Below are 11,301 nucleotides of genomic sequence, written 5' to 3'. Positions count from 1 at the left end.
GGAGTAGAGGAAATGAGGAGGAGAGGAGGGGCGGAGGGAAAGGGAGGGCTCAGTCTGGAAAGGCTTCCTGGAGGGTCTTTTCTTATATAAGATTAACACTTTAGATAGTCACTCCATCAGCTCCCTGCTACAGAACTTAGGTACAGATCTTTAAACTTGGTTAAATTAATTGTATTTATTGAGCGCTTATTGTATTTATTGAATGCACTGTACTAGGCACTTGGGAAAGTGCAATATAACAGAGTTGGAAAACGTGTTCCCTGCCCACAGAGAGCTTACAGTCAGTGGGGAGATTGACATTTATATAAATAAATTACAGATATGTACAAAAGTGCCGAGAGGCTGAGGGAGCCTAAGTGAATCTGATCCTAAGTGAAGCGGTGTGATTATCCACACTCACCCCAAATCAAAAGATAGACCTACTAAAGGAGCTACATGAATGCCTGATTTCCTGGGGGTTAGTTATTTTTGGTAGTCACTCATCTGTTATCTTTATCTTACAATCTCAGGAGAAGAAAGGAGGTTTTTAAGATTTCCTTAAGTGCCTTATGCAAGAAAACCGAATGTCAAAGAGGGATCAGGAGGAAAAGTGGGCATCTTTGAAAATTTTGATTTGGGGATGATGGAAAAGGAAAGAGAAAGATTTAGGCAGGGAGATGCCAACATAAGATACTCAGTGGGGAGAGGAAAGGCTTTCATTTAAAAATGCAGAAGGTTTGATGTAGAAGTAGCCTGGTACAAACAAGCAATTTGGCTACTGCCTATGATCAATGCCATTTCTGAAGCTACAGGATAAATTGGGTGGACTTGAATATCCTGCTGCGATTCCAGTGCTCCTGCTGTTCAACATCTCCGGCAGTGAAGCTCCAGCAATTCTTCTTACATTCTCGTTTACATGTTTGCTGGTACGTTTGATCGGTGGCTCTCGGGCACGGAGTCAATTGATTGAAAATATTGCACAGACTAAGGTTGTGTCTCAGGACGGTTGCTCTCTGAGTCATTGGTTCTGCTTTCTGCCCCTTTAGACCCTTTGGAGCAAATTTGGTTATTTTCTATTACATATAAAGCATTTAACATTTAACGTTGATTTAAATGTTATTTTAAATGACGATAAAAAATACATTGGAACTGAATGTATTGAGTTTAGAACCAAAAGATGGAGGCGGTAAGTTTGCCTTTAACTCGAAAGGGGTCCATGTTTGGGGGTGCGATTTGCGTAAGAGGAGTTTGGTTGGAAGTTGGATTTGTGGAAACATCCTATCAAATCTACCAGTCCCTAGGAGAAGGGATTGAATTTTGCCCCAACATGACACTGCCTCCCTTTGCCAGTCCTAGTGGATAGAGCACGAGCCTGGGAGTTAGAACCTGGGTTCTTCCCCAGCTCTGCCACTTGTCGGCTGTGTGACCTTAGGCAAGTCACTTCACTTCGTCAGTGCCTCAGTTACTTCATCTGAAAAATGGAGATTAAGACTGTGAGCCCTATGTGGGATAGGGACGGTGTCCAACCTCATTAGCTTGTGTCTTATCCCAGTGCTTAGTACAGTGCCTGGCAATTATAATTATTAAGCAAGCAGCATGGCCTAATGGAGAGAGTAGGGGCCTGGGAGTCAGGACCTGAGTTCTAATTCCAGTTCTGCTCTGTATCTGCTGTGTGACCTTTGGCAAGGCGTGTAACTTCTCTGAGCCTCAGTTACCTCACCTGTAAAATGGGGATTAAAAGTGTTAGCCCCATGTGGGACAGGGACTGTGTCCAACCTTGTTAGCTTGTATCTACCCCAGTATTTAGTTCAGTGCCTGGTACATAGTAAGCACCTAAATGCCATTAAAAAGAAAAAAAAAACTGATGGCGGCCTGGTGCCCATCCCCAGACAGTGGCCACAGCGCTCCCCAGTTTGGGGTCGCCCCTGCCTTGGATCGCTTGGATTTTATTCTTTGTTGTTTTTTAAATAAAGAAAACAAGCAGGAGGCTTCTTGTTTTCTCTCCCCCGCCCACTCTGGGGCTGGGGCCAGAGGGAGCCTTCCTGCTTTGCCCACTCGGAGCTGGGTTGACAAATGAGAAGGTGGACCATGGTTTCCCGCCTGTGCCCGCCGCAGGGGTGGCGCAAACCCTCCTGAGGAGCAGGGACAGTGGAAGACCATACAAGTATGGCGGTCCCCCTGGCTACGTGCCCTCGGTCAGCAGGGAGTTCCTTCCCCCAAGCTTCACGGAGGGTCCCGCCTCCCTCTTTCCCTGCCCCGTTCCTAGTTGGAAGATCAGGGGACCTCGTAATTCCAACTAGGAAGATAGCTTGTTTATGACATCACTGTGCCGTAGGATAAAATCCACCAATCAGATCACCGAGGAACCCTTCCGCGATGTTCCTTGTAGACGGAGAAGGGATTTTGTTCATTTCTTCAGACCATGATTTGAATCACTCATGTTAATTGACTCGTCTGCTCTGGTTCCTTTTAGCACAGGTATTGTTTGAGGCTCACATTTTGGGGAATTCTGAAATAGAGGATGTATGCTGGCATATGTTGATTATTACCCCGTTTTGTCTCTCCTTAGAACAAATGTTTGAGAATCCTGTTGATCTTGTCCATTTGCAAGAATCCCTGAATAATAATAACAACTGTGGTTTTAAGTGCTTATCATGTGCCAAACATGGCATGGAGTGCTGAGGTAAAGACAATCAGACCAGACACAGTCCTTGAGCCCCATGGGGCTGAATTTCTAAGTAGGAGGGAGAACAGATATCGAATCTCCGTTTTGTGGAGGAGGAAACTGAGGCACAGAGAAGTTAAATTACTTGCTCACGTTCACACAGCAAGTGGCAGAGATGGGCTTAGAATCCAGGTCCTCTGACTCACAGCCCATGATCTGTCTACCGTGCCCCACTATTTCTCTGAATTTATCCATACCCACCAAGTAGGTGGTGGTGGTGCTAGTGATGATGATGTTTTGCCACTTGTGCAAGATTGAATCCTACCAAGTCATTTGTTTCAGCCATCAAACTTTAAAGAAGTTATGATTTGACAGTTGAGTAGATTCACATAGTTTTCTTCTCTGTCTCCAGCCAATAAAAAATAATGCAGGTGTTTCCTTTTCTTTTCCCCTAACAGACTTTGCGAAACATTTTATGGAGCTCAAAAATGTATTATGGGTTCTGTCTTCATTCTCTGATAAGAGTACAGCTCAATAGAGAGACTGAATTAGCGATTTAGATAAGGGCATTTTGAAAGGGCTGTTTTATAAGGATAAGTACTTGTTTTCCTGTTATATTGCAAATCAAATACACAACAAATTAAAGGCAAGAACATGGTAACTTGGCCTACATTTCTTATACTGTTGCTCCAACCATGTTCTACTTAATGCATTCAGCAATGTCCTAGATATCAATTTTAAAATTTCAGAAAAGATGCTCCTCAAATCTTTACATTCATCTTCTTAAAAGTATTTTAGTTTGAATTCTTTAAAAATGCCAAGTTTCCCCTTCTTTCTTTCTTTGGAACTTTTAACAAAATCTTGTCCAAACTAGGGGACAGAGCCTGTTGGTTTGAAGACAGTCCAAATTAGCCTTACCACTCAGTAGTGCTCTAGTGTTAATAAGACCCGGATTGGGAGCATTTGAAATGGCAACAAAAAAACAACTTAAGATAGAAAAACTGATTTTTTTAATTCCTTTCCTTAGTACAGATTGCTCAAGCTAAAACTTACATTTTTTTTATTAGTCCCAGGAGAATTTACATCACTTATTAACTTATTGAGCTGTTCTCTTTCTGAATTTTACTTGTTATTTTTAGAGCTTATTAAGGAATATTTTGACACTCTGGGATCACATTAGAGCAATTTATGTCATTTGCTGTACATTTGTGAAGTCAATTATCCTGAAGCAAAGAACTAGGAAATGCCCTTAAAATAAGCTAGAGTGGTTACTTAATAGAGGTTTCAATCTCTCAGTGGAATTTATTGAGCACTTTACTGTGTAATAATAATAATAATAATGTTGGTATTTGTTAAGCGCTTACTATGTGCAGAGCACTGTTCTAAGCGCTGGGGTAGACACAGGGGAATCAGATTGTCCCACATGGGGCTCACAGTCTCAATCCCCATTTTACAGATGAGGGAACTGAGGCACAGAGAAGTTAAGTGACTTGCCCACAGTCACACAGCTGACAAATGGCGGAGCTGGGATTCGAACTCATGAGCCCTGACTCCAAAGCCCGTGCTCTTTCCACTGTGCCACGCTGCTTCTCTACGTGTACAGAGCACTATGCACTATTTGGGAACATGCGGTACAATAGAGTTAGTAGCCATGATCCTTGCCCACAAGGAGCTTAGAGTCTAGAGTTAAAACATCAAAAGTATCAAATGCAGCGTGGCGCAGTGGAAAGAGCACGGGCTTTGGAGTCAGGGCTCATGAGTTCGAATCCCAGCTCTGCCACTTGTCAGCTGTGTGACTGTGGGCAAGTCACTTAACTTCTCTGTGCCTCAGTTCCCTCATCTGTAAAATGGGGATTAAGACTGTGAGCCCCACGTGGGACAACCTGATTCCCCTGTGTTTACCCCAGCGCTTAGAACAGTGCTCTGTACATAGTAAGCGCTTAACAAATACCAACATTATTAAATGCTTTGTTTCTTTAATGTTTTCACAGAAGCAGCATGGCCTGATGGATAGAACATGGGGCTTGGAGTCAGAAGAACCTGGTTCTAATCCTGGCTTTTCCCCTTGTCTTCTCTGTGGTCTTGAGCAACTCACTTCCTTTCTCTGTGCCTCAGTTACCCTATCTGTAAACAAGGATTAAGGCTGTGAGCCACATGTGGAGCAAGGACTGTATCCTACCCAATTTGCTTGTACTACCTCAGCACTTAGAATAGTGCTTGAGACATAGTAGGTGCTTAAAAAATACCACAACTATTCTTATTACAATAATAATATAGTATAGTAATAATATAATAGTATTGTGTATTAATAATAATAATGTAGGGACTAATCTGCTGCTCACCTCCATTATCTTTTTGCCTAGTGATCACCTTGGATTCTCAATAAAAATGCATTTTAAACCTCTTTGAACATTCTTTAAATATTCATAGATCAACAAAATCCCATTAATCAAAGGACAACAATAGGATATAATTCAGCATGGAGAGAAAGGAAAGTGTGTGGAAGCTACAGAGTCTTCATAGAGAACAGTGGTTTGCTATTTCCCAAGTTGCCAGGGTTAACAGGGTTTAAATATATGCCAAGTTGGAGCAGAAAATCACACTCCAGTGATGGCGGTTAGCACTGCTAATGGCAACCCAGGACCTATATGGATGATGTTTTTTGTTTTGTTTTTTTTTCTGTGTGTTGGAAGACATCTTATTGGGAATATAAAGGAAATGTATAAACTACTAAGAATGCATGTCTTCAGACTGTTGGGTCACAGCCCGTCCCCTGAGGAAGAGTGTGATTTAAAACCATCCCTTCAGGAGTATGGTTGAAAGCTGTTGCAAGTGAGGCAAGCAGAAAACTACATTTCCTAGGAAGCAAAGGGGCAGACTGCCTCCTTTTCCAGCAGCCATTGTGGCTTTCTGGAAATAGTAACAATAATAATAATAATAATGTTGGCATTTGTTAAGCGCTTATTATTTGCAGAGCACTGTTGTAATTGCTGGGGTAGATACAGGGTAATCAGTTTGTCCCACGTGAGGCTCACAGTCTTCATCCCCATTTGACAGATGAGGTAACTGAGGCTCAGAGAAATTAAGTGATTTGCCCACAGTCACACAGCTGACAAGCGGCAGAGCGGGGATTCGAACCCATGACCTCTGACTCCCAAGCCCGTGCTCTTTCCACGCTGCTTCACTGAGCATGAAGAGTTTATAGTGGAAAGTGAAGAGATAAACACTGGAAAGAGTTTAACTTCACTGTTAGGGTGGAGTCTACACCCCTTTTGGGAATAGAGCTAAATCCTGATTAGGAGTTGTGAAAACCTCAAAGTTTCTTTCTGGTTCTGCCTACTTCAGTGTTCTGATTCTGCTGGGAGTTCATTCTCGCTAGGCTTACCAGTCGACCTAAAATCACCAGGTGAGTGTTTCATTTATTACCTACTAACCAATACTTGTGGTAGGTTGGTTTAGGGACAGAAGGACTTACAAGCAAAAATTGTAAAGAAAAAGGTACCGTGTGTTTGCTCCGGGATCTACCTCAGGACATGAGCCTCTATATCTCCTTGTGTGCGTACCACCTTATGTGTGCAGTCTGAATGTGTTTGTGCAGTATCCTCTTGAATCTCCTCTTGCATCCTTTTCAATTGTATTTTTGATTAAACTTTAATTGTTGACCATCATTACATCAGGGAAAATATTTCACCCAGCTTCACCAAAATGTTGGTAGAGCTTCCCATCAGATTTGGGCCAGATTATTTACCCCACTTATGCATTCTGAATGTCCTAGGTGGAAGAAGTAGGCAGTCTGCCCCTTTGCTTCCTAGAAAATGTAGTTTTCTCCTTGTCTCTCTTGCAACAGCTTTCAACCTTACTCCTGAAGGGATGGTTTGAAATCACACTCTCCCTCAGGGACGGGCTGTGACCCAACAACCTGAAGACATGCATTCTTAGTAATCTCTCTTTATTCAGGATAAAGCAAAAAAGTACCCAGTCTCACAAATCATGGGCTCTAACACAGATCCACATTCTACTCCTGCCCCCACTTGGATGCCATGGACCATTATTTCCATAGCTACACAAGATTGCAGTGTAGTGTCCATTTTAAGAAGTGGCATGACCTAGTGAATAAAACATGGGCCTGGGAATCAGAAGGGCCTGGGTTCTAATCCTGGCTCTCCCACTTGTCTATTACTGACCTTGGGAAAGTCCTTAAACTAGGACAGGGAATGTGTCTGTTACACTGTTGTGTGGTACTCTCCCAAGTGCTTAGTACTGTGCTCTGCACACAATAAGCACTTAATAGATATGATTGAAGGATTGATTCCCTGGGCCTCAGTTACCTCATCAGTAAAACAGGGATTAAGACTGTGAATCCCATGTGTTGAATGGACTGTGTCCAATCTGATTAGCTTGTATCTTCCCCACTGCTTAGTGCAGTGTAAGAGCTTAACAAATACCATAAAAAATATATGTGGAGGGTGGGGAGAAAGAAGAGAGACTGTTTCAATTTCCCTATCCCCTGCCGCTATTAAAACAGTCACTTAAATCTTCTTATATCAATGGACCTAAGGTAAACTGTTCCCTCTCAGTGAAGGGTAAGAAGCTTACTATCTACAGTGCGAGACAGATATTTAAATTATGAAGAGGGGAAATAGACTCTCTCACACTGAAGAAACCCCAAAATATGACAGAACCAAGATATAAAAAAGGCCAAGCGATTGTCTCTATAATAACCTTTAGCATCTATCAAAGACTTCTCTGAAATCACAGTAGAATGCTGAAAGAAACAGCAAAATGGATTGAAAAAGCAGAGAAAGAGGAGAGACAAAGACATGAAATGAGACTGCAGGTTCTTTGAGGGTTGGGAAGTTGCATGTTATTTCCAATGTACTGTCCCGAGCACAGTAAGCTTACTGTGGGCAGGGAACGTGTCAACCAGCTGTTATATCGTACTCTTCCAAGCACTTAGTACACTGCTCTGCACACAGTAAGAGCTTGATGAATATGATTTATCAATTGATTAGCATTCAAGGAGGTAAACAGTGCATACTGCTGATTGATTTAGAGGAAAAAACAGGAGGGATGCCCAAGGTAGGTGAGGATCCTGAAATGAAGCACTCAAAGAGCAAAGATTGAGGGAGCATGCCAAACAAGGAGGACAGGAAATGAAATCTGAGGGAGAAAGCAGAGCATCTCAAACATATGGGTAGAGCCAAGGGGAGAAACCTCAACTGAAAAGTGCAGAGAAATCCACCAAGTTAAGACAGAAGCAGAGGGAGAAAGGAACAAGATGAGAGCGTGCCACCAACGTATGGGAAAGAAGCTGTGCCTGAGAAAGGACTTGGAATTGAAATCAATCAATGGTATTCATCGAGTGCTCTCTGTTGAGTACGTACAGAGTTTCTACAGAGTTAATAGACACATTCCTGAAAGGTGACAGTCTACATAGGAAGAATAAAGCCCAAGACCCAGACAGGGAGGAGGAGAGAGGAAAAACAAAGCCAGAAAACTTACTGGATGAACAAACATAATTTAGAATCCCAACAAAAGGTAAACATGACCACCTAAGGAGGGAGAGAGAGGAACAGATAAATTTTAGCTTCCTTAGGAATTCTTTGAAAGTGTCAGCTAGTAAAATTTACATTTTTATCACTGAAGCGTAATGTTTGTATACTTTGGGCTGTGTACAAAACAGAATATTTTATCTCATTATAAAGTCATTCTTCTAGTCATTTGGGGGTCACTAAGCAACCCTGCACGGGAGGGTCAAATTAAAATAAATTACACTGAACCGAGTAGAAGGCAGGTAAGAACATGCTTTTGGGATTAGCTTAATTGTCGCATCCATATCCCTGTTTCCATCTGTGCAGATCTTCAACTTCCCTGCCCTATTTATAAAGCCGGTTAATTAAGGCAATTCATTGGGAAAGCCAGTACTGTCACATTATTAGGAAGAAGTCATCTTCAAAGATTTCTCAGTAGCAAAGTGTAAACATTAGCAAGCTCCAAATCCCTAAAGACCATCATCATATTCCATATGTGATGATTAGATCCTAAAGTCTTCCCAAAAGAATTGCCCACATTAGGAAGGACAACACAGTTTTATTTCAGTGACTTAGCCCAGGAGCAGCTTTGAAAAGAACATTTACGTCACAGAAAAGGTAGCATTAACTTCATAGAAAAATTCACACAGGATGATGTTTTCTTCTGTGCTTTAGGAGGGAAGACATTCCTGCTCATATTTGAGTAGCTTCTTAATTATTAATATCAAATAGTCTTTCAAGAGGAAGGAAAGAAAATAATAGACCTAGACAGTGGGTCTAGGGCATTAACTCTGCTGCTTTACTTTCAGGTAGAGCAAAATGAAAAATATTGATCTTTCAAAGCCGTAGTAGTGGAGTAAAGGTCAAGTATTGACCCTCTAGGTTTTGAACCAGCCTCTGTCCATAGATAGTTCTTTCCTGTAAACAGCTGTTGCTAGGAAATAATCCATTCAAAAACTACCCTTTATAATAAACCACCCATTCTGGAGGCAATAACTGTTCAGTGTTCAGTACAGTCTGCCTATATTATTGAAAGATCGCCTCTTGTTCTTTAGCGCTTCTGAATAATAAAAGGTATGAACACAGGCAAATATAAATATAATCAAATGAGAATAGCAAGAGTATTGCTTAGACTCTGAAATATCACAATAATAGTTTAAATGTCAGCAGGAGCATTTTCCATGTATTTCTGTATATTTCCATCTTTCTGCTGCTTGAGATTTTTTGTTTTGTTTTTTTGTTTTTCTTACTGTATTCATTAAGCACATATTATGTGCCAGGTACTGTACTAAGCGCTGGAGTAGGTACAAGGTAATCAGGTTGGACACAGTCCATGTTCCACATGGGGCTCACATTCTTAATCCCTATTTTATAGATGAGGTAACTGAGGGCTGGAGAAGTTTAGTGACCTGCCCCTGGTCACACATAAGCCAGAATTAGAACCCCGGTCCTTCTGACTCCCAGGCCTGTGGTCTATACGCTAGGCATGCTGCTTCTTCCACAGTTTACAGCCATGGCAAACCAACAAAAGTCACAAATCTTTAGACAACCAAAGTGCTGATTTTGCACATTAGTCCTATATTGGATATCAAAGTTGTGTCCTACAGGTCCAGTCTATGTAGTCGGACTTACTTCCAACTTCTTCTTTGAGGCAGTAAATTGCGATAATATGGGAATGGGAACACAATTTCATTTTACCTGAAAAATGAAACATAAAAGCGTGTTGTTTTGTATCTGTTGAGCTGAATTCTTTCAGGGGGTGAGATAGGCATTCTGAAAGCCCCTTTAGGCTACAGGGCACCGTTTAGTATATTACAACTAAATTGCGTCCTATTGAGGATAAAGAACCCCAAAGACTCCTACAAGTGTTCTCCTATTTGGTGGCGAGTAAGCATTTAGAAAAGATACCCTGCTGAGGAGTGATGGCACCTTAAAAGAACTAATTTCCCTTCCTTAGCCTCAATTCACGTCCCCTAAATTGGACATATAAAACACTGAAAACATCAGTTTGGGTTCTACTGGGATACCTATTCTAAACTGGCAAATAAAACAAAAAATTTAATGAGCCTAAAATGAATTATTGTCTCAGGGTCAATAAACAAGGAAATATCATGAATGCTTGTGTCCTGACACCTGGCTTTGAAAGTACTTCACTAATCTGCTTTTACCTTAAAATAGCTATTTAAAAATATCAATGCAAACCCTGACCTTAAAAAAAAAAAGTCTCCCCTATTTTTCGTACATTTCCTTTCAGACATTTCACTGAGCTATTACTGCAATTGAAACTCAAAACATAAATCCTCAATTTTACATATCCTTGGGGTTGTGAGCCAGATTTTACTTGAATCATTTTAGATGGCTCTAGAGGTGATGGGAAATGGGATATCATGGGTTCAATCAAAGGCCATATTACATCAATCACTAGCTTAGTTCCCCTTCCTCCTGCCTCACTTCTGTGGCCACTTTTATTATAAAGACCATCATTTATTGTTTGCTAAGCCCTAACTGTGGGCCCAGCTTCAAGACATAACTCAGGCTTTCTATCTTGAGAAATTGGTGTCTCTACTATCAAGTTCAATATATTTGTGCTAATATTTAACAAGGTGATCATCTATAATGCATAAAATTAATCAATACAAGTAATTGCACAGTCCTCTGCAAATTTGAAGTACTGCCTAATGCCTAATTGAATAATGAGGACAATCTGAAAGGGAGTGGATATGGTAAGCAATAGTCGTGTGAACGGTGCTAATTTCTACGTAACTATTATTTGGTAGTACTGTAGTTTGAAACGCTTGAGGTACTGAAAGAATTATATCTGAGACCAGATAGACAGCCTGACTTGGGCATATCATAAAACTACCAAGGAAACCTTCCTTCTCCCCAAAGAATTTTCAGTGGTATACTGAAAATTTAGTCACAAATAAAATGCACATTCATCATAGGTCATATTGATAGGTTGATAGTGAATTTGAATTGACTGTCCAATCAGCCATATTAATTGCACAACTTACTATGCACATGGGAGAGTATGATAATGATAATAATAATAACTGTGGTATTTTTTAAGTGCTTACTGTGTCTCGAGAACTGCGGTGTACCAAACATTGTTCTAAGTGCTAGGGT

The 11,301-nt window shown here is 41.0% G+C and overlaps 1 long non-coding RNA gene across 3 annotated transcripts in view; it reads left to right on the top strand.

Moving 5' to 3' along the window:
• Window positions 1-2,339: 2,339 nt before the first annotated feature.
• The window catches only part of LOC103164881, a 60,759-nt gene continuing 51,797 nt past the window's right edge, over window positions 2,340-11,301 (top strand). For all 3 annotated transcript variants that reach the window (XR_003763986.2, XR_484374.3, XR_003763929.2), the window contains exons 1-2: window positions 2,340-2,457; window positions 5,990-6,050. This is a non-coding gene — a long non-coding RNA (uncharacterized LOC103164881). The remainder of the gene's footprint in view (window positions 2,458-5,989; window positions 6,051-11,301) is intronic.

The sequence above is a fragment of the Ornithorhynchus anatinus genome, chromosome 1 (assembly GCF_004115215.2).
Source record: "Ornithorhynchus anatinus isolate Pmale09 chromosome 1, mOrnAna1.pri.v4, whole genome shotgun sequence".
In the NCBI taxonomy this organism is placed as follows: domain Eukaryota; kingdom Metazoa; phylum Chordata; class Mammalia; order Monotremata; family Ornithorhynchidae; genus Ornithorhynchus; species Ornithorhynchus anatinus.
This window is presented reverse-complemented; position numbering and strand designations above follow the sequence as displayed.